This window comes from Chlorocebus sabaeus, chromosome 20, assembly GCF_047675955.1.
Source record: "Chlorocebus sabaeus isolate Y175 chromosome 20, mChlSab1.0.hap1, whole genome shotgun sequence".
Taxonomy (NCBI): Eukaryota; Metazoa; Chordata; class Mammalia; order Primates; family Cercopithecidae; genus Chlorocebus; species Chlorocebus sabaeus.
Window position 1 is genome coordinate 78,326,416 of NC_132923.1, and position 23,391 is coordinate 78,349,806.

Below are 23,391 nucleotides of genomic sequence, written 5' to 3' on the forward strand. Positions count from 1 at the left end.
TTCTATATTAACACAGTACACAGTTAACTTCTGTACTAGTATTTTCTTTCTAAAACATACAGAAGTGGACATTTTTAAGATGAAGTTTTTAAAAGCATGCGATAAAAATAAATAGTATTTTAAAATAATTTATTAATGGAAGAAAAATGCTTGCTTACACTGAAGACTCTTTTAAATACCCAGCCCACTGGGATAACCAGTGAACCTCTAGCTGATACAGAAGGTTTTCATAATCTTTTCTCAGCTGTAGTATTTTAAATAATATAATCTGTAACTCTACTTGACTGGGCACAAGTCATCCCTAATCAACCATAAAATGTTGAAAGCCAGACATGAAGTGAGAGTGTTATGGGTGGCTCTTCTGCACCATGGGGCACTTACACTTTCTCCAGGATCTCTGACAAACAGTAGGTGACAAATACTGAACATCAGTTTTCATCTGTAAATTGCATCTTAGTAAACCTTCATAGTCTTTACATTTAAATATCTAAATTGAAAGGCCAATATGTTTTTTCCCTATAGCTCCCATGAATCATTACACACACGGTCTGGGTGGAGCCCACTCGGAGAACAATGAGATTCAGGACTACGGACAGCTACACACATGCGTGGGAAGGGACCCTCTCTCTAATAATCTGCTTGTGACACCTAACTGATAAGATAGTTATGAGAAATAAATAAAATGGCATAGTAAGTGTTCAGTAACTATTCATTTCTTCCTTCTCCTTCTCACTATTCAACCTGATGCCAAGTGAAGAAAGGGAGACGGGAATTCAGTGCTGGCCAGAAATAAAAAACAGTGCAATTTTGGAAATGTTTCTCAGTAGAAGTATTTCTGGTCCCCACCTCTCCAAACACAACATCCCAATTAGAAGAAAGGTTGTATGGGTACTGAGTGTCATATCCTATTCAAATACAGGTAATGCACCCTCCTTCCCTGCCCAGTCCCACATATGTGCATCTCTACCACAGATATGTCCCACTGGTGCCAGTTTCCTCCTCTGACAGGATCAGGCATCTTAATACCCTCTAGGTCTGACCTAGAGCTCCTGGATAGTAAAATGGTATATATATACCTAGCCTTTGTGCTTCAACTCTGGTGGACCAATCCATGCTCTCTGCTCAAAGGGAGCTCTGGGCACTCCGCCCAGTTCATGTTTGTGGTAGTTTCAACATATGTCCACAAATTCTTCCATACTCTTCCTTTCAAGATGTGGAGTATAAATCCTCTCTTAGTCCCGGTTGGACTGGACTTTGTGATTTTCTTCTTTTCCTTTTCCTTTTCCTTTTTTTTTTTTTTTTTTTTTTTTTTTTTTTTGAGACAGAGTCACACTCTACTACCCAGGCTGGAGTGCAGTGGCATGATCTCAGCTCACTGCTACCTCTGGATCCTGCATTCAAGTCATCCTCATGCCTCAGTCTCCTGAGTAGCTGGGATTACAGGCATGCGCCATCAAGCCTGGCTAATTTTTGTGTTTTTAGTAGAGATGGGGTTTTGCCATGTTGGTCAGGCTGGTTTTGAACTCTTGGCCTCAAGTGATCCATCCACCTTGACTTCCCAAAGTGCTGGGATTATAGGTGTGAGTCACCATACCCGGCCCTGTGACTTGTTTCTAATAAATAGAATATGGCATTAATGATAGTATGTGATTTGTGAAATTACGTTATAAAAAGACTTGATGCTCCTTCTCTCTCTGCACTCTTATTTTTGTTCCCTCTCTTTTTATTTCTTTCTCCTTTGGGCCTCTTGCCCTTGGAAAGGCCAGCTGCCATTCTTAAGAGTACTTGGGGAACCTTGTGTAGAGGCCCATGTGGCAAAGATCCAGGATGATCACCAATAGCCCAAGAGAAACCAAGGCCTCCTGCCAATAGCCTGATCACTAAATCCTCTTGCAAGTTGATTCTCCTGCCCCAGTCAAGCTTTCAGATAATACAGTCCCAGCCAACAGTTATTTTGCAACCTTGCAAGAGATCCTGAGCCAGGACTACCCAGCTAAGCTGTTCCCCAATTTCTGAACCTCAGAAACAGTGAGATAATTAATGTCTATTGTTTTAAGATCCTAGGTTTTGGTGATTTTATAACATTTTAGTAGATAATGCAATGCTCAAAATCCTGAGCCCACTCTCTATGTTCTTTAGTGGTTTTAATTTTTGTCTTCTCAAGTTTTCCAAAGAAATGATTTCTGGACTAATCTTGTTCTGGTCCTAAACTGCTGTTGTTAATTCTCCTATCTTGAGCTCAGCTTTCTCGTCAAAAACAACAGCTACCATGCATTGAGGACTTTCTCCATTTCAGACATCATGCACACATATATTATCTCACCACTCATTTCTACCTTAATATGAAGTGACTATATGACTGTCCTTATATAATGAGGAAACTGAGGCTTAGAGAGGTTAACAGAACCTGAGCCATATTAATATTTAGACTTTGGTAAGTAGACTGCAAACCGTGTTTTTCTGTTTTTGTTTTTGTTTTTTTGTTTTTTTTGAGACAGAATCTTTGTCGCCCAGGCTGGAGTACAGTGGCATGATCTCAGCTCAATCTCAGCTCACTGCAACCTCCACTTCCTGGGTTCAAGTGATTCTCCTGACTTAGCCTCTCAAGTAGCTGGGATAACAGGCATGCACCACCATGCCCAGCTAATTTTTGTATTTTTAGTAGAGAAGGGGTCTTGCCATGTTGGCCGGGCGGGTCTCGAACTCCTGAGCACAAGTGATCTACCCACTTTGGCCTCCTGAAGTGCTGGAATTACATGCCAGTCACTGTACCCAGCCTGCAAAACATAGTCTTTTAACCACTTTGCTACCTGTAGCTTTGATGCTGGTAGCTTTCAGTTACTTACAGATTTTGGAGTAGAACAAACCTGGATTCAAATCCTGGCTCCAAATCGACCAACTGATCACTGTTTCCTCCTCTCTAAAATGGGGAAACAACACCTATCTCCAAAGGATCTATGAGGGGTGGAGGCAAGAATATATAGAAAGTGTCTGCCTGTTCGACTAGACCAGTGCTGTCTGATAGAACTTTCTGTGACAATGGAACTGTTTTCTGTCTATCCGATAGGGCAGCCACTAGTCACATGTGACTATTGAGCACTTGAAATGTGGCTAGTACAAATGAGAAACTGAAGTTTTAATTATATGTAATTTAAATCAATTTGAATTTAAGAAGCCACCTGAATCTTGTGACCACTATGTTGGGCAGCACTAGACTCTGTGCTCCAGGAAGACAGGGGACATGCCTGTTTGGATCAAACAGCATGTTCATCACTTAGTACAGTGCCTGACACAAATGAGTTACTTATAATTAATGGTTGAATGAATTAATGTATGAATGAGTGAGTGGTCCATCGTGGGCTTTCAAAAAATAGCATCTATCAGCCAGCAGAGCATTGATGTGTAGCGGACCCTTCTTGCCTTTTCTCCCCACCTTTCCCCGTCAACAGCCAATTATGCTCTCCTGAAGAAATGTCATGTGAGCACCCGGAATTGGACAGACTAGATTTCAGGTGACTGGGGGGACAGAGGGAAATAAAAGAAGACCCCTACATCTTTAATGGGCCACAGAGGACAGGAAGCCCTCACCCCCACTCCAAGACTGACTAGGAAGTTTGTCTGTAACAGAGATGGTTAAATTAATGATGAGACTCCATGACAGGGAGGCCAGAGCAGCCCTAAATGTCACCTTCGTTATTTTTCAAGCCAAGACAACGAACTGCCTTCCCCGTTGGCTTCCATGTTGTTATTGCTCTGCCTCGGGGTTGAGGAATTTTTTTCCCCTAATCTCTACAACATGAGCTGTGTAAGTTCAGTAAGGGCAGGAGATGAGATGGCACTGGCCGCTTAATAAGGGGTTTGGCTGTCACTGAGCTGGAGCTATTGTGCAGACATGAGGAGGTGGCCAGCTGGGACTCCTTTTCTCACTACCTCCCTGAAATACAGCGCCTGTCTTTCCAGCCTTGGGAGGGAGGGAGCACTGTCTTACTCTCGGGTGGTTTTCCTCACTACTTCTTGGATCAATATTTTAGTCTAAAAGAGAATGCAGCCTGACTGGGAAGAATGAATTCTGCGCGGAGGGCCAGGAGAGGCAGGTTGGAGTCTGGACTCTGACATGACTGGTATGGGTGACCTCTGACAATTCACTTCCAATCCTGGGACCTCGATTTTCTACTGTGCAAAATGGGAGGCGATGGAACAGGACAACCTTTAAGACTCCCTGAAGCTCTAAGCTTGCATAGTGGCAGAAAGGATGGATTTTGCGGGCACGTAGACTAAAGTTTAAACCCTGGCTCTGCTCCTTCTGAGCGGTTTCTTAGCCTCTCTGAGATAATAATAATAGAACCTTACAAGGGTGCTGTAAGAATTAAATGAGATAATGAATTCCAGGGGTCTCAACTCTGAATGTATATTAAAATCACCTAGAATATTTTTTAAAAATACCAGCGCCCATAGCTTCACCTCCAGAGATATTGACTTAATTGTCTATAGTAAGGTCTGAGTGCTAGGATTTTAACAGCGAGCTCCTTAGGTATTTCTGAGCCATACTTAAGGCCTAATTGGAGGTGGTGGAGCTTATATGTAGCTGGAGTTTCTTAAGTATTTGGTGACTTAATGGATATTTTAAAGATTTGTGTCATCATCTTTCTGCAAACCTTGCTCTCTGGCCCTAAGTTATACATGCCGAAAACCAGCCACAGGCTTGCCAAATACAAATCCCCACTGATCCTTTCTTCCTTCTCCTCTTCTCCCTCGCCCTTCCCTAGTCCTCACACTCCTCCATTGCCACATCCCTCCTGTCCATGCCTCCATTCCACTCCCACCCCTGCCTGCTCTGCTTTGGACCATAGTTAATGCATTTCTGAGTTCTTGCCTTGCAAAGAACCTATTTCATCACCTTCCCACTTCTAGTATTCAACTCACACCCTGCCCCCAGACAAATCAGTAAAGCATAGTGTTTATGAGTGTAGACTCTGTAGCCAGACAATCTGGGTTCCAATCCCAGCTGAGCTGTGTCATCTGGAATGATTTTCTTGACCTCTCTGTGCTTCAATTCCCTCCTATGTGTATGGGGATCCCCACGATCCTAGTCTTTGAAATCAGTTGCTCTCCCGCCTTTTGACCCTCCCTTACAGTGTTACCCTGAATTTAGGGAAGAAAAGAAAATTGAGAGATTCCAAGTATTGAGCATAGTACTGAACACTTCCCATACCTTATGTAATTTCATTTCCACAAAACTAAGCGAGATAGATGTCTGTTTTGTAGATGATGCAAGTGAGGCACAGACAAGTGATGTAATCTGCCCACTGTCTTACACGGAGTGGAGGTAGAGCCAGGGCCCTGCTCTGGGCTGACTTGGAGTCCCTGCTGCATGTGTGCCCCTGACTGATGAAGAGCTATCCCTTTGGGGACATATATTCTACTCTGATTGACCTCACAGCTCTGCAAGAGATGCTTATAGAGGGGGAGGAAGGAGAGAAGGGACACCCACCCACTCACTGAACCACAGAGTCAGAATCAACCGTCCAATGGGTGACACATACCCAATTAGAGGATACATTTGTGTATTTGTTTTTTAAAGGAAAGGCAGTTGGGAGGGAATAGTACACCAAAGTAACCAGCCTAAGATTCTCTGCAAATTTGTAAATAATTAAGTAGACTAACATTCATTTTTTTTGTGTATCCCTTTGTAGTGATAGAAAGAAAAACAGTCAATTCCCAAAGACCTCTGAAGTTCAATGAGCATAATTCAGTAGGTTTTTACTAAACTGCACCACTTCACCCCTCTCCCCACCTCCTGACCACTTCATTTGCAATTCTGCCAAGTTCCAATGGCCAGTGCCCGCATGTCTCTGCTGAGGACCATCTCTGACTGCTGCCGTGCACTGTGCCTGTCTGTGGGGGGGCCTGCAATCCTAGGGTATTAAGGCCACCTAGAAGCACCCCTCCCAGATGGCTGACAGGTATTGGTGAGTAACCACCCCAGCTCCCTTGCCCTGTGGAGGGGCAACTCTGCAGGGTGTATCCTGCACTCCCAGGGCTTTCCCAGTGGGGCTAAACTCCAGTTGCCCAAAAATCATAGCTGGATTTTAAATGCATCAGCCCTTGGCTGCCTTTCTTTCCCCCTCCCATGCTCCTGTTCCGCTGCAGGTGTTTCCTGGGGTCCTCTCCCAGTTGAATTACTTGCCCTCCCGCAGAGTGGCTTCTGGAAGAACTCAAATGTAGACACTTTCTCAGAACTGTGCAAGGTGATAGGGAAACAGATGGAAAAGACATTCTCTTTAAAGAGCTCGTGAGCTGGAGAGTAAATGTGCAAATGCAGTTTCGGACGGTGCAAGTCACTGCTGAGTGACCTGAAGGCGGCACGAGGGCAGGTCAGGCTAGATCTGCTCTTGGGATGGTAGGAGAAGGGAGAGATTTCAGTTTTACAGAACAAATAAATATTCAAAGGTAGGAAGAGGGTGTGACCACATATTTTCTTTCCTGAGAAAGGAGAAAAGCACTTTACTGTCACAAACTGGGTCTGGAGAGTTGTGTTGTCTGTGAGCAGGCGGAACTGATGAAATCTCAGAAAGGCCTAGAGCAGAGGGGACAAGGCAGCCGCCTCTCAATCAAGCCCTGGGTGAGGAGGGAGGGTCCCCAGGTGGTGGGGAGCAGGAGGAGGCCGATGCTACTTAGAAAGCAAGGAGGTGTGGCCCTCGGATGTGGGTTCCTTTCCTTGCCTCCTTGAGTACCCTTCACAGACACGCCCCTGCACCCACCCCTGGCCTGCCCTGACATCTGTCAACAAAGCCTTTCTGTGTTGCTGTGGCGTCTCTTGCTCAAGGTGAACTCTGAGTTTGGGTCAACGACTCCTGCAAGCCTCTGGCTCTAGCAGTCCTCCTGACCTCACCCACCCAGGGCGTCCTCTTGCTCTGGCCCATCTGAATGGGTCCGAAGCTGAGGCTTCGTTGGCTGCCCCCAAACTGCAGTTGCTCCTGCAGCTGGATGTTTGGTCTTGACTTTACATCCCAGGGAAAGCTGTGTGTTTGTAGCCTGCCATTTCTGTGAGCTAATTCCAGAGGCGATTATTGTATTGCCTGCTCTTGCCGCAGCCCCTCAATGGAGCAACTCATAGGCCATTTGATCCCATTCTTTATCCAATTGCTAATTGGGCCAGAAGTGAATGCCCAATCCAAGCCCAGAATTGTGTAGCAGATTAAAAAAGTTGGGCTGAGTCAATTGATTTTTCTTTCCAAGATTTGGAATTGAAAACTTAAAGAGACTGCTGCTAGTGTGTAGCGCGGGGGTGATGTGGAGCTGGAAGACTTGGGGGCCTTGTACAAGCTGATGTGCAAGCAGGAGAAAGCAGGTGCAAGGGAGAGCCGGGGCTTGGAGCAGACCCATGGGGAAAAGGAGAGGCTGGGCAGGCCTGGGAGCTAGAGGTCAGGTCTCCATTCCTGAGTCCTGACTCTCCTGTCACAGGTTCTGTGAGATCTTTGTGAAGTCCTACAATCAATAAATGCCTTCTATTGGAGCTAGCACTAGGTGGGGGAGGTTCTCCTCCATACAGCCAAGAATCCTGGTGGAAACAGAACCCGAGGTAGCTGCAGCCCTTGGAGAGCACCTGAGGGCAGTGAGCAGTGTTTCTGCAGAGGCAAGGATGGCATCCCCGGCACACCAAGGAGGTTGACTCCAGAGGGGCTTATTTCACAAAGCCTTTGCAGCACGCCTCAGGTCACGGGCCACCTGGGACGGCGAGATTCAAAAGGAGAGGAATTTCCAGAGGCAGGATTCCAGGAATTAGTCAAGATTGCTATAGATACAGATAGGCTGACAGGAGTGAAGGAGATCCTTTCAGGTCAGGACAGTGTGAGCAGACTCTCCAGTAGGAATACAACCATTCACCATTGTTATTATGCTATTCTCAATTGTAATTATTATATGAGCTTACATACAGTCAAGTCGACTTCCTTTCCCTGAGTAAACATGTATAGATTAGTGACACTACCATCACCTTCAGGACACAGAGGAGCCTGTCACCTCCAAAACTCCCTGTGCCCCTTTGCTTTGAGTGCTTCACACTCCCCCACCTCTACCCCCTGGTGATCACTGGTTCTCTCTCACTGTGTTTTACCTTTTCCAGAAGGTCATATAAATGGAGTCATGCACAGTATCATCTTTTGAGATGGTCTTTTCACTCAGCACGATGACTTTGAGATTCATCCATGTTGTCTGGTATTGTTTTTAATTGCTAAGTAGTATCCCATTGTATAGATAAACTGCAGTTTGTTTATCCACGCCGCATTGTTTCCAGTGTTTGATAATTATGAAAAGAGAAGTTATACCATTTATGTGCAGGATTTTCTGTGAACATACTTTTTCATTTTTTTCACATTAAATATCTAGGAATGGGACTGCTGAGCTATATGGCAAGTGTAGGTTTAGCTTTGTGTGAAACTGCAGACTTCTTTGCAGAGCGGCTCTGTGATTTTGCATTTTCACCAGCAGTGAGTGAAAGTTTCAGTTGACCCACATCATTGTGAATACTTGGCTTTGTCTTCTTTTTTCTTAGCTATTTTCACAGGGTTATAGTGGTGTCTCTATCTCATTGTGGTTTTTAATTTGCATTATCCTAGAGGCTGATAATGTTTAACATCTTTTTATGTGCATATTTACCATATGAATACTTTCTTTGGTGAAGTGTCTCCTTTTTTTGCCCTTTAAAAAAATGGATGCAGGCTGGGCGCAGTGGCTCATGCCTGTAATCCTAGCACTTTGGAAGGCCGAGGTGGGTGGATCATCTGAGGTCAGGAGTTCGAGACCAGCCTGGCAAACATGGTGAAACCCCATCTCAACTAAAAACACAAAAATTAGCCTGACGTGTTAGTGTGCACCTGTAATCCCAGCCACTCAGGAGGCTAAGGCAGGAGAATCGCTTGAACCCGATGGGGCAGAGGTTGCAGTGAGTGGAGATCGCACCATTGCACTCTAGTCTGGGCAACAAGAGTGAAACTCCATCTAAAGAAAAAGAAAAAAAGAAAAAAAATGATGCTTTGCTTCTAACTGTTGAGATTTGAGACTTCTTTATGTTTTTCTGAATATAAGTCTTACATTGAATATGCGAGCCAGAAATATTTTCTTCCAGTCCTAACTTGTTGTTTGTTTTCTATTGCTCCGTTTATCATTAACTGTCTCTCCATCTGTTTATCTTTGCTATTTTTTTCTATCCTGATGTTTACTAAAGCCCGTCTAGCTTTCTTATGATCAGTATCTGTAGAGTATGTCTTTCTTTATCCTTTACCTTTTAAAATATACTTTTTACTTTGGAATAACTTTATGTATTCAGGGAGTTCTCATGTATCCTTCACCCATTTTCCCCTGATGTTAACATCTTACATTATGATATGTTGTCAACACTAAGAAATTAACACTGGCACAATACTATTAACCAAACTATAGACTTTAATTTGGATTCATGCATTTCTTTACTAAAGACTTTTTTTCTCCTCTATGATCGAATTCAGGATTTATTACATTTAGTTATCATGTGTCAGGTATGGGCTCAGTGGCTCATGCCTGTAACCCCAGCACTTTGGGAGACTAAGGTGGGAGGGTCACTTGAGCCCAGGAGGTCGAGATCAGCCTGGGCAAACAGTGAGAACTTGCCTCTACAAAAAATCAAAATAAAAAAATTTAGCTGGGTGTATGGCACGTGCCTGCCATCCCTGCTACTTGGGAGGCTAAGACGGGAGGATTGCTTGAGTCTAGGGGGCTGAGGCTGCAGTGAGTCGTGATTACGTCATGGCATTCCACCCTGAGTGACAGAGAAAAATCACATCACTAAAATAATTAATAATTAATCAATTAATTAATTAAAAAGTTATTGTGTCTCCTTGGTCTCCTCTGATTTGTAACACTTTCTTGGGCTTTTCTTGTTTTTCCTGACCTTGGCAATTTTGGTGAATACTGGTCAGGTATTTTGTAAAATTTCCCTCAATTTGGGGTGTCTGACACTTTCCTATGATAGAATAGGCTTGCACAGGTGAAGTGCCCGTCTCATTGTATCATCTCAGGGGATACCTGATACCAACATAACTGCAGACCTTAACCTTGATCACTTGGTTACAGACTTGTCTGCCACATTTCTCTCTGTCAAGTTACTGTTTTATTTTTCCTTTCCATTTTCTGTTTTTTGGAAATGAGTCACTAAATCCAGCCCACATGCAGGGGGAAAGAAATTGACCTCCACCTCCTGGAGTAGGAAGCCACTCCGTGGACCAGGATTAGAAGACTTTTCTTAGGGCTTCTATTTTCACCCAGTGCATGGTTCTAGATTTCAGGCCACCTTTGAGTCAAGGGCGCAATGGGGGACTCCTGGAGGAAAAAATCAACAGGAAACTCACCAACAGTTTGCTGTTACTTGAAGTTGTTTGCTTTGCAGATTCACCTGCTATCATTTGCTTTTCAGAGTCCTTAGATAGCTGTTCTATGATTTCTTTGCAGGGTTTTCAGTTGCTTTTAGTAGGAGCAAGACAGAGTGAAGGGTGAATATACCATCTTGATTGGAACCAGAAACCCCTCATTTATTTTTTATTCTCCAATTATGTCACTCCCATTCACTCATTCACATATCCCTCATTCTTTTATGCATTATTATATACCTGCTCATAAAATCATATATATGTCAATCAATACCCCTGATTTGACCACATAATCAGGTGTTATGCTAGTCGCTGCAGATACAGACATGAAATATAGTTCCTATCTCAAAAAAATTCTTGGGCTAGAAGGAAAACAGACGAATTATCAGATGTAAAGACAGTGGAATGACTGCTATGATATATGGAAGCCCCAGCTGCCTTAAATGAGGGGATCTGTAAGAAAACATCCTGGCTTCAGGGAGTTGTCTCCTTTGGGGACAAATCAACGTGGGGTAGGCAGGCATTTCACTTTGAAAGGACAGCATGCACTGAGACACTGGATTAGGAAATCAAGGGGGCACGTTTGAAGAAGTGGTGTCTTACCTCCGACCTAGGCCTTTCTGAGATTTCAGGACAGGGGTGTGACTGAACACAATCCTAGACTGGAGCACGAGGACTCCTCCAAGGTCATCCCTGAGTTTAGAAAATTTACATTTGGTGATTGGTCTCTCCTATCCTGTTCTCACCTATCCTGGGAGGTTCCATCTGCTTGGTTTTCTATTATTTGCAGTAGTGTCGGCTTTGTTTCAAGGACCCTGGCCAGTTTGTCAGAGGACATGCACGTCATCTATGAAGGGCAGAAAGGCAGCAGAGCCTGACTTTGCAGCTGCATCTGAAAAAGGGTGGGGGTAACCTGGCTCCCACCCATGTTCACGTCCAAGAGGACCCAAGTCCTGAGATTGACCAGTTATCCTCACGAGCATTCCATCTGTCTCTTTTCTCCTCGACTCCAACCCCTGGGAGCTAAGATGCATTCCCGTTGTATATGCAGGTACTATGGCCTCTCTGGCCCTTCCTCTGTGCTTGGCCAATTCATTCAACCATTTATTCATTCATGAACACATGGATGTATCCAAGTGTATCCCACTCATATTCTATGCCAGACCTTGGTTTGACCATCCCTTTGCTATGAAAATTTTGTTCTGCCTTCTACACTATTTCCGTTTTTTCTTTCTACCTCAATGATTATTTCTTCCACTTTCTTTTGATTGATTCTATTTTTTTCTCTACTCTGCAAATGTGAATGGACTACCTTTGAACTGTTCTCATAATCTGCCCTACTCTCACATTCTTTAGCCCTGCTGTCCTCACAGCTGAGGCAGCTGTGCAGTTCATTGATGAGACAGGGAAGGAATGCAAGCATTTTACTCATTCCCTTAGTCTGCCTGCCAGAGCCTGGATTCCAGTAGCTGGGATTTTCCCCGTATTTCTGAGACATTAATGGGATCCCTAGTTATAGTTTCTTGTGCTTGTGTCCCCTGTCCCCAAATTTCTCCCTTGAAAATGTACTGGGCTCTTGCTGCTCCTAGCCTTTTGTTTCCTCCTGTAATTGGAGTTCCTTCACCTGCAAGCTCAACACCAGGGCCAGCCCCCCATCTTGGAGCACAGAATCAGTTCCCTGTGGATCTGATCCTCATTGCATGCTTCAGTATAAAGAGAAAAGCACAAACTGGGGTCAGATTCATCTGTGCTCCAATTCAAAATTGTGTCAGGCAAGTTGTGCAACTCTTTGATCTCAGTTTTCTAATTGTAAAATTGATCACAGGCAAAATTTCTGTTATCTACCTTCTGTTACCTACCTATCTATGTGTCTACCTAACAAAACTCTATTTTTATACAGATATCAAGTAATCACACACTTCTGGGGAGGAGGTTGAAGCCCCCAGTGGGTTAATCTTGATCTAAGCCAATCATGGCAATTCCTTTATTTTGCCAACAAGTGCTTTAGGAATGTGCATGTGTTGAAATTCTGGCCAGTGAGGCATGAGGGGTAGGTTTGCTGGAAGACATAGGGAAAGTCTTTCTGCAAAAGAAAAAGGAGCCTCAGGGAAAGAAACACATACTTTTCTGCCCCAGAATGTTGTCATCTTATGTGATGCCTGGAGCTGTGGTAGCCATTGCATGAGGCTGCATGTGGCAGACCAAAAGGACATGCCGTACCCTCAGGGGAATGGCAGGGTAGATTAATGAGAAAACTAGTTCTCGATAACATTGTTAAGCCATTTAACCCTGAAACTCTGCCTCCTCCAGTCTTCTTATTGCATATGACTTTTTTTTTTTTTTTTTGATATATGGTATTAGAATACCTATCTTGCCATGTTCACATAAGAGACTTTCTGCTCATCTTTTAGATCTCAGTCCAAATGTCACCTCCTCAAGCAAGTCTTCCCTGATTCTTCATCCGAGCTCACATTGTTCTGTCATACATTTGCCATTAGCACAATGTATCGTTCCTTCTTTTCTTTCATAGCACTTACGAGCATTTGTTTATCTGGTTATTCACACTCTCCCTCACTAATCTATAAGCTCTGGGAAGGCTGGCAGTGTTTCTTTTGATGACCACTGTGTCTCTTGTGGCTAGAATAGTGCCCAACATATAATTGATTCTTAAATATTTGTTAAAGAATAAAAATTAATACGTGAATATCACTAGGAAAAAAAACTGGTACATAGCAGGAAAGTTTATCTTTGTGTCCTTTCTGAGACTGAAAGTTGATCAACTTTCTCCTTTTTTTCATGTTGACAGATGACTTTGTACCCAATCATTGGCTGATGTATTTCAAAACAACTTTAAATGTACTTTGAAATGCACCATTATTTCATCCCCTCAGGAGTCAGTACAATTCCTGCCACCCCTTGCTACTATTCTTTTAGCATTCATGACAGCTAAGCAAACCCTTTCTTTGATTTTTCTTCTTCTGCAGGCTCTAGGTGACTGATTAGTCATTACTTGTGAATAATGGCCAGGGAGGTTGCTGAGCCATGGAGGAATCTGGCCACCTGGTCACTGAGCACTCAGCTCTCAGCTAGTAAGATAACAGCAATTTTGCCACCATCACCATCCTAATAGGATGTCCAAAGAGTTTCCTTCCACTGTTCAGTAGGGACCATGAGGATCATGAATAGAAGGTGATATGAGGGTTTGGGGAAGAATAAACTGGAACAGCTTGACATCCCTCAGGAGTATTTCGGAAACAAGTCAGCACACCACGGTAATTTATTTTTATGACACATTAGTTTGCCTTGGAGGGAGAAAGTATGGGAGTTTGGAGAGTTAGAGCTTACAGGGAGAGAGGCAGAGCTTATCCTTAGTTCTCTCTTATCCATTGACAAGGAACAACAAGGATGGCATTAATAACAACAATAATAATTACAGGCTCAAAGGAAATGGAGTTGGCAGCAGAGAGTACACATGGTTAGTTATCTAGTCCAGCATTTCTCAGAAGATGTTTGGCAGAGCACAAGTCTCTCAAATGCCCTTTGCTAAAAGGGTTCATGGTTAAATTACTGTTCTTGGAGAACAGCGTGCACTTACTTGTCCACCACCCCACCTCCAGCCCTTTTGACTGTACTTTGCTCAGTAAATATGAAGGCCCTTGCATTATAAATAAATCAATTGGCTTCGTCTGAACCAGTGTTCTGGTGTTTATTTCACCAAGGAAACCCTTATTTTAAAAAAATTAATATTAACAGCTTGTGGAAGGAAGATATTTTAGGAAATGCTGATGTGAACAAGGGTGGTTACTAGCTATTCTTATCTAATATTTACTGAGAAATTTATTCATTCTTTCATTTAATAGAGAAAGATATATTGAGAGAGTCCTTTGTATAACGTAATGGGCTGGGAGCAACGGACACAGATTTGGCCAATGCCTGCATGAAGCTTACAGTCTAGTGGACAAGACAAAATCAATTTCCCAATTAATTTCTTTTTTATTACTGTGGTGAGTCTACAATGAGGAGCATAAGATATATATAAATTTAAATAATAGTATAAAAGAGATGGTTAAGGGTAACTAGGGAAGCCATACTGGGTGTCCATAACCGGGGATGGTCCTGTGATGGGTGACTTTCAAGTTCTAAAATCAAGACTGTCCTGGGCAAATCAGAGTGGTTGCTTGCCCTAATAGACCATGACTTCTGGAGTGCCATCTGAAAATCTTATTATGGCAGAGAGACCTCTGCCAGGCCGGAGACGTGTTCTCTGGGTTGCTTCAGCTCCTTGAGCCTGACTTTCTGTCTCTGGGGAATGGAGGTGATGAAGTCTCCTTTCTCTTATGTTTTTTGGGAATAACAAGTGGAGTGATTCCTATGGAAAGCCTTTATCAGATACCACGCGCTTCCTAAGTACAAGGGATGAGTATTCCTTTAGGGAAACGAGTTTGTCACTCCCTGAAGGAAAGCCCCTATTTCTCCAGAAGAGGTTTTTCAGAGCGCATCTCTCGCCACATATCCAGGTTTCTAAATCCTCCAGCAAGAAGCATTTTTCACAGATGCAAGAACAGGAGTGCCTGCGTAAGTTCACATGGGAAGTGTAAATCACGGAGGGGAGCCATTGGGATGCTGCAGAACAGCACTTCCTCCCGACCAGAGAAGGCCTCAGCCCAAGAGCAGCTTCCTGCTGCTAGGCAGGGCCCTAGGTGGGGTGGGGCCGGAGGGCAGTGCCTGGCCTCTGCAGAACCAAAGAGCAGGCTTGCAGTGGGCTTGTGTACTCAGGCGAGTCTCATAATCCGCTGGGGTTTTAATGTCTTCCTCTGTAAGGCAGGAATATTGATATTTATTTCATCCAATTATTGGGAACTTTATACTACTGCTACTAATATAGTCAGAATTTGATGAATTTACCATGCATAAGAAATTGTGCCATGTGTTTACATACACATTTAACCATCAAAAAAGTAGATTTGGTTTTCTTCCATCTGACAAATGTAAAAAATGGGGCTTAGAGAGGTTAAGAGGCTTGCCAAGGTAGGTAGGGTGACCAGTTGTCATGGTTTGCCCGGACCAAAAGTCCCATATTGTGGGCAGTCCCTTAGCCCCAGGGAACCTGAGATGGTTGGTCAAGCTAGAAAATCATACAATTAGCAAGTAATGGAGCTGATATAGATTTGGGGTAGAAGGTTATTTGCTAAAATTGCTAAAAACACAACCAACAATAATTATTATTGCCATTTTATATAATATGTATATATCATATGCTTATATATAATGCACACATAAGATACATATTATTAATATAGTAACACTCATTATTTGATGAACTGCCATTTCAATATAAACAAAGTGCTTCTGACCTTCTAAGAAAACCCCTTGGCATTAATAATGCTCATCTAACATTAGTGCTACTCATCAGTATTTATAGTTTTCTTCTTTCTGTGCCCAGAGCCTTTGATCTCAGCCATGACCAGGTGACTTGTTTCGACCAATGAAATGTGAGTGCAAGAGCTGTGCATCACTTCGGGGCAGAAACATGCAAGAACCAGGGTGCAGTTCTTCATCTTCCTTGCAGTAAATGCAGATGGTGCCTCTCCCATATCATTTTTGCTGGCTGGGACACGCTCCTCAGCTGCTGTGAGAGTTGGGGTGCCAACAGATCATAGCTGTCTCTGCTCAGGAGGGTTAAGAGCACCAAATCTGGAGTCAGACCACCACCTAGTTCAAGTCCAGCTCTGACATGAAAGGCTGTGTGTCCCTAGGCAAGTTGCTTAACATCTCTGAGCCTTAGTATTCTTATCTCTATAAGGGAGAATTCCTACCCTATACTGTTGATATGAAGATTATATGAGTAATGCCTGTAAGACTCTTGTAACAGTTTGGCACACAGTAAGCTCTAAGGTTGGCTATTTTTATTTCTCCTGCTTTACTTGTTCTCTAGCACAGTATGACAGTGAATACCAAGTTTCCTTATATGTTGCTCAAAAGACAATTTTGATTAACGTGTGAGGAACCAAATTCCAGGGATGCTGAGCAATTTCTTCAACATCACATCGGGCTTAATACTGGAGTTTGAGTAAGAACCAAGACAGGAGAATGAGAGTAATAACAACAAGTCAGCAGTTACTCTTCACTAGGGACTGCATTATCTCATTAAACTTCACAAAAGCATCTGATCTGGACATTATTATAATCTTCATTTTACAGATGTGGAAATAGAGGCAAAACAGGTGAAGTAAATGTTTACAGTTAGTAGGTAGTGGCAGAGTTAGAAAAAATAGAAATTTGATATTTTAGGATGAACTATTATTGAGCAACAAAAATGGGAACTGTAATTACTATGTTTAAACAATGTGTTGATTATTACTTTCTTTTTAGAAGAGTAAACATAATTGCTCATTTATTTACACAAGTATTACATACAACCTACACTATTTTATACTTTGCTCTTTATAAAGTGACCTTTTAATTTTAAGAATACCTAGATTTGCAGAAAGGTTGCAAAGATAGTACAGGGAGTTCCTACCTACCCTTGGCCTGAATTTCCTCAAGGTTAATGTCTTACAATGGTACACTTGTCAAAACCATGGAATCTACATTGGTACATTACTATTAACTAAAATCCAGACTTTATTTGGATTTTGCCAGTTTTTCCACTAATGCTTTTTGTCTATTCCAGGGTCTAGTCCAAAGACTACCAAATCTTAAGTGAACAAAAAGCCTTGACGATAATGTAAAAGTTTGTTTGCTAATGGAATAAAGATTTGATATTAGGGCAGTGTAATGATAGGTGATATTTTTTCCTATGTTTAAAGCTCTAACACTCTTGTCACATTAACTATTTAGGAGATGTTATTATTGGAAGCCTCCTGTACTGTGAGAGGCTGGCATTGTTCAACTCAAACCAAGCTGTGGACTGGAAAGGGTGTAAATTATCTGCTGGACCCATGGTATGAGGGAAAAGCATGCATGAATATGTGTTGAGGGGTGTAGGTGTTGGGGGAGCTGATCCACCATTTGTCACTAAGGAGGAACAGGAAGAGGCAGGGGCTGGATGTACCTAAATTCTGCCTTGTCAGTCTGTAATCCAGTGATTGGTAAATCTGGAAGTGACTTCAAAGATTTCTTCAAAAGTGGCTTCTGTGGTTCTTAGAACAAACATTTATTAAGCATCTGCAGTTTTCCAAGCTCTCGGTTGGCTGCCTTACATATACTGTCTCCTAGAATCCTCAAAATAAGATGTCTGTATTCCATCCATATTTTATTTTGTTTATTTTTGAGACAGAGTCTCACTCTCTTGCCCAGACTGGAGTGCAATGGCGTGAACACAGCTTACTGCAGCCTCAGCCTCCCGGGCTAAAGTGATCCTCCTGCCTCGGCCTCCCAAAGTGCTGGGATTACAGGAAGGAGCCACAATGCCAGGCCCATATTCCCATTTTAAAGTTCAAAAGAGAGGTCAAAAGAGAGGTCAAAAGAGACTTGCCCCAAGGACACATAGCTTGTCAGTGGCAGAGCAAGAATTTAAACCCAGGTTTTTCTGAGTTTTTTGATGTTCCAAATTATACTTTTTTGACATCTCCTCAAAAAAAGTCTTTTTGGAATTTGACATCAAAGGGAGGTCCTAACATTCTACTGGGCATTTGGCTAAGAGGCCTGAAGGGACACTTAGGGAAAGAATAAGAAGGTTTCAGGAGGCACAGTGGAGTTTTGCGTGGATGTTTGTTTGCAGAGTTGATGTAGATTTCAATCTCTTACCGCTCTCTCCCTCAGCTGAGCAATAATAAGACATCTTGTGTTAGCTCCTGATTAAAACTAGCATTCTGGAGGTTTTGGAGGGGGGCCAGCATGTGCATGAATGAACAGGGCTCAGTCAGCCTCCAGGTCCATCCAGGGGTTCCCTTGAAACTGGCCAAGTTGTTTCCTGGGTCGGATGCTTGGGAAACCTCCAACTTGGGTTTGAGGGTTCACGCATGCATTCATGCACACATACGTGCACATGCATGCACATTCACACACGCGTATATGTGCATACGCACGCACAATAAATAAAGTCGAATGAAAAAGCTGGAGGCACCCTAGTGTGCCCTATTTACAAACCGCTTAGTTCCTTCTGGGTGTTATTTGATTTTCTCCTTCACTGAGAAATGGGGAGACATCAGAATGAGTGATGTGCTGGAGAGAGGCCTCCCGACCATCCCTCAGCCTCCCTTGCCCCCTCGGTCTCTTTCGTGTGACAGGATGCCCTCAATTACTCTCTCTGGGGGGGTCCCAGTCAGAAAGAAGATGGAGCCAACCATCTGTTACCGACTCCAGTGAGCAATTTAATTTCCTCTTGTTCCCAATGAGGAGGATTTCGTAAGTACATAAATTACCGTCAGTCCTGCTTAATCAGAAACTGGCCGTCTAAAGGGGCGGAGACGGTCAAGCCAGAGACACCCACTGACCGGGACCTACCAGGAGGACATTTTGCACGCTGGTAGGAAAACCATATGAAAGAAATGTCAGACACAGAAACTTCCTTAGAGATCATCCAATCTGACACCTCTTTTATAACTGAGGAAATCAGAGCCAGAAAGGGAAAACGATCTGTCCAGCTAGACAGGGCAGAGTTTGGACTTGAACTAAAGAGCCCAATTCCCAAATTCACTCTTCCCAACACAACACCAGGTAGAAAGAATGACTTGATTACTTGACCTTTGGTTTAATCTCTAGAGGTAGAATATGAAAACAATAGTCATGGTAACAGTGACAACCACAAGAGCTACACTGTATGTAGCCAGCACTGAGAGAGGCAGACAGTGTGGATTTATAGAGTGGGCTCTGGAGCCAGGCTGCCTGGGTTTAAATCCCAGTTCTGTCACTTAATAGCTGTGTGGCCGGAGGGCAAGTTCCTTAACCTCTGGGACTTAGAGCAGACATTGTGAGTTCTTGGCATCTATCCCTTCAGATCCCTTCAGTATTTGCATCTGATCCAGCCCCACTTTCTATGGCCAGCACCTGCATCTTTGTTGGAGGACTGTGTTTGGGCCTCCAGAACCCACTTTGTCAATGTGCATTGCAGGCCCAGTCTTCTAGGGGAAGCTTTTAACCAACAACTGACAGATAATGAGGGTATAAATGCCCCAACTCCCTTGCCTCTTGACTGGGATAGTTCCAAGGCATGTGTTTTGCACTATTTTTCACAGTTTCCCCGAAAGATTAAGCACTAGTTACCCACTGTAGTAGCTGACTTAATCATGCAATTATTGGCTGGCTGCCCTTTTCCTGATGTTACCCATGCTCTTTGCACCTCTCCAGAAATTATTTTGCACTTGAGCTCTTGTCTCAGGATCTGCCTCTGGTTGCTTAGTCCAAGATCAGACAGTGCCTCAGCTTTCTCATCTATAAAACGATGAGAATAATAGTTCTCATATCACAGAGTTGTTAGGGCTAAATGGCTTAAAATGCAAAGAACAATGCCTGCCACTTAGTGAGAATTCAACAAATATTAGCTATGTGTCTGATAAACACTTATTTCATTAACTACCTCGTTAAGTCCATACTGTACATACTATTACTACCATTATACAAATAAGACCATCCGAGCTCAGAGAGGTTAAATACTTCTCCCGAAGACATGCAGTTGTAAGGAGAATGTCAAGATCCAAACACAAATTCGCTTTCAAAGCTCCTTCCGTTTTTGCCTTGGCCAGGAGGTTCTCCTCAATACACCCAGTCTGGGTTAAGGGTCCCTCCTCTTGTGCTCCTGCGACCTCAGCCACAGCATTTGCTCTAGGTTATTCATATGGCCCTCCTGCTTGTTGAACTATTCCTTTAAGCTATGAGCTAGGCATCTCTGTAAGCTCAGCCTCTAGCCCAGTGCCCAGCACGTAGTAGGTTCTGGTGAGTGCCGAATAAATGAGAACACAAACCCCAAGCAGTGTGTAAGCTGCGAAGGCAGGCAGAGGGTGAAGCCCGGCGTGAAAGTCTGTCTCATGGCCTTCAGATCTCAACTGGAAGCACCTTGGAAATCTTCCCAGGAAATTCTCTTCTCCTCCCATGCCTGCTGCAGACAGGAATTGTAAATATGGTTGGATGGGTCTCTTGCGGGGGTTCCACAATTTCATCAAGGTGTCTAGTCCTCCCTAAAATCTTGTCAGGAAGACGAGGATCTCCCAGGTGACCACGTAGAGATAAGCAGGAGTCTCACCACAGTAACTGCTCCATTGTGAAGTCATGCTGGACTGGCAGAAGCTTCTAAGGACTGTTAGAAAATATGAGAAAAAGCAGGCAGGAGACGAAACGTGGGTTAATGAGGCTGAAAATACAGATCTTCTAATGATAGTGATCGTCATAATCACCCCCAGCTCTTTTGGATGCTTTCCACAGAGTGGCCTCAACATACTGTGTAAGAATCCACATTCTGGAGTCAACACTGCCTGAGTTTGAATCTTTCTCTGTCACTTACTAGCTGTGTGGTCCTGGACAAATTATTCAGTCCCTCGGTGCCTCATTTGTCTTACTTGTAAAATGGGCATGATACCTACTTTTCTCACAGGATTGCATAGGTAAATAGCATATACAATGCTGGGGGCAGTGGTCTCACACAGAGTAAGGGAGTAGGCAATTTCTGGTTTTTACCAGGCACTGAATAACACTTGAAGGAATAAAGAGTGGACTAAGACAATCTCTGTTCTCAGGAAGCTCAGAATCTAGGATTGAGGTCGCTAAACTTTTTTGATTATGTACCCCATCTATAATAAAAAGTTTGAGCATATTCCTCCAATAAATGTTTCTTTATTGAAGGGGGATGGGTGATGAAACTAAAAAGAAGATACTGAGGAGCATAGAGAAGCAGTATCCAGCCCAGCCCTGGGGGTGGTGACCAGTGGATGTCATGAAAGACTTCCTGGAGGAGGTGATACTTGAAGTGAGTTATGTGGGATACATCAGTTAGCTGAGCAGAGAAGTGGGAGAGAGCTTTCCAGACAAAGGAAATATCCTGGGCCCAAGATGATAACTGGGTAGTGAAAGGACAGTTTGAGAAATGTTGAAAAGCATGGTGAGGCTACGATGTTGGGTGTGTGGGTGGGGAACGGTAACTCTGCTGCTTGGGATATAGACCTGAATCCTATACAGAACCTGTTAGCTCCCAGGCCCTGTCCCCGATTCCCTCGCAGTGCCACCTCATGCCACCCTCCCTATGTCGCGCTGCCTCGCCCACAGTGACTGTTTTAGGTCCAGTTCTTCCAAACTGGACTCGAAGCCACCGATTCAAATGCAAGTGGTTTCTGCTCCAAGTATTCTCAGGAGAAAGCAACAGAAGCAGGAGAAAGAACAGGAAGAAGCCAAGTCAGAGGGTGATTTAGGTGGAGTTTCAGATTCAACTTAATCCAGCAGGAAGCTTTGGTGTAGAACTCACATCCCAGAATTTGTCCTGTGTTTTTTCACACCAGCCAGATACTGGCGCTGGACACCCGAGGAGCATGTGAATGTCCAGGCACTGCTGGCTCTCTGTACACGTGTGGTGTCTCCAGTGTTGGGCAAGCCTCTGAAGGTCACAGGAGTAAGTGAGCTGCTAGCAGCAAACACATAAGCAGGAGGGATCCCAGAGCGTGAGGGCAGGGGTGCAGTCAAGGAAACCAATAGTGCCCAACACCCTGGCCTTCTTTTAGTTCACTGAATGATCCCAGCTGTCTCCTTCCTACCTGAGGCCCTTCGTACCTGCTGCACCACTGCCTGGAACCCTCTCTCACCCATTTCATCTGGCTAACTCCTCTCATCCTTTCCATCACAGCTAAATGCCATTTCCCCAGAGAAGCAGTCTGACCCTCAAGACTCGATTAGGCCCATCTATTATTTGTTCTCAATGCAGCCTACATTTTCCTGCCTGCGACTTCATAGCAAATTGTAATTAATTATGTATGTAATTAGTCCCCATGTATTAGGCAGAATTCTGTCATATGCAAATGACAGAAAACTCAAACTAGCTGAAGCAAAAAGAGTGAGATGGCTTGGGTAGCTGGAAAGGGTGTGAGTGCGACTCAGAATGGAAGGACAGACGGACTGCAGCCACCAGGGCCTCAGGGAGAGGACGGGGCCTCCACACAGTCAGGTTCTTTCTCTCTCCTCATCTCTGAGGTTGGCTTGGCCTCCTCTGCTAATACTGCACATGTAGAGGGAACACGGTCACTGGCATCTCCAGGTCCACACCTCACAGCTGCTGGAAAGGTGTGATCGCCCTGCATGAGTCAAATGCCCACCCACAGAACTGTCTCCACCCAGGACATGGAGATGGGCTACTGCGAATGGCTGGACCTTGGCCATGTGCTCACCCTGCTCAGAACTGCCACTGAGAGGGTCCTCAGAGTCACGTGACCTGAAAGGGCAGTGCTGCTCCTCAAAGGATGTGTTGGTGTAGGACTGGGCCCACAACATTTGTATCTTGTTTAATGCTGTATCCCCCACAAATACTTACAGGTGTTTTCTACCAGGTGTCAGCCACTGTTCTAGGTAATGGAGGATATGAAAGTAAAATCTAAGTTCTTGCTTGCATTAGAGCTTATACTGGAATGGGGGAAGACAGAAAGCAAGCACGTTAATAATCATAAATGTCTCAGGTGGTGATATGTGCTGTGGAGAAGAACAAAACCGGATACAGAGGGTGGGGGATGGTGAGGGGACGCTATATTCCACAGCACGGTTAGAGATGGCATCTTGAAAGTGGCGCAGGCAGGTGCCAGATGGTGAGGCTCTTTCGTGCCGTTCTGATGGATTGGAACTGAGTCCTCCTGCCCGGCCTTCTCCCTCCTTTTCTTCTCTCCCTTCTTCTGTTCATTCTTTTGCAGTTTTTCTTAAAATGTGTCTTTAGACTATATATATCAGAATGCCCAGTGGGGGCAGGGTACGTGTCAAAAATGCAGGTTCCCAGGCCTCTCCCAAGACCCAGAGATTCAGACTCCCCGGGGTGAGGCCTGAGAATCTGAATCATTAACCAGCTCTCCAGGCGACTCTT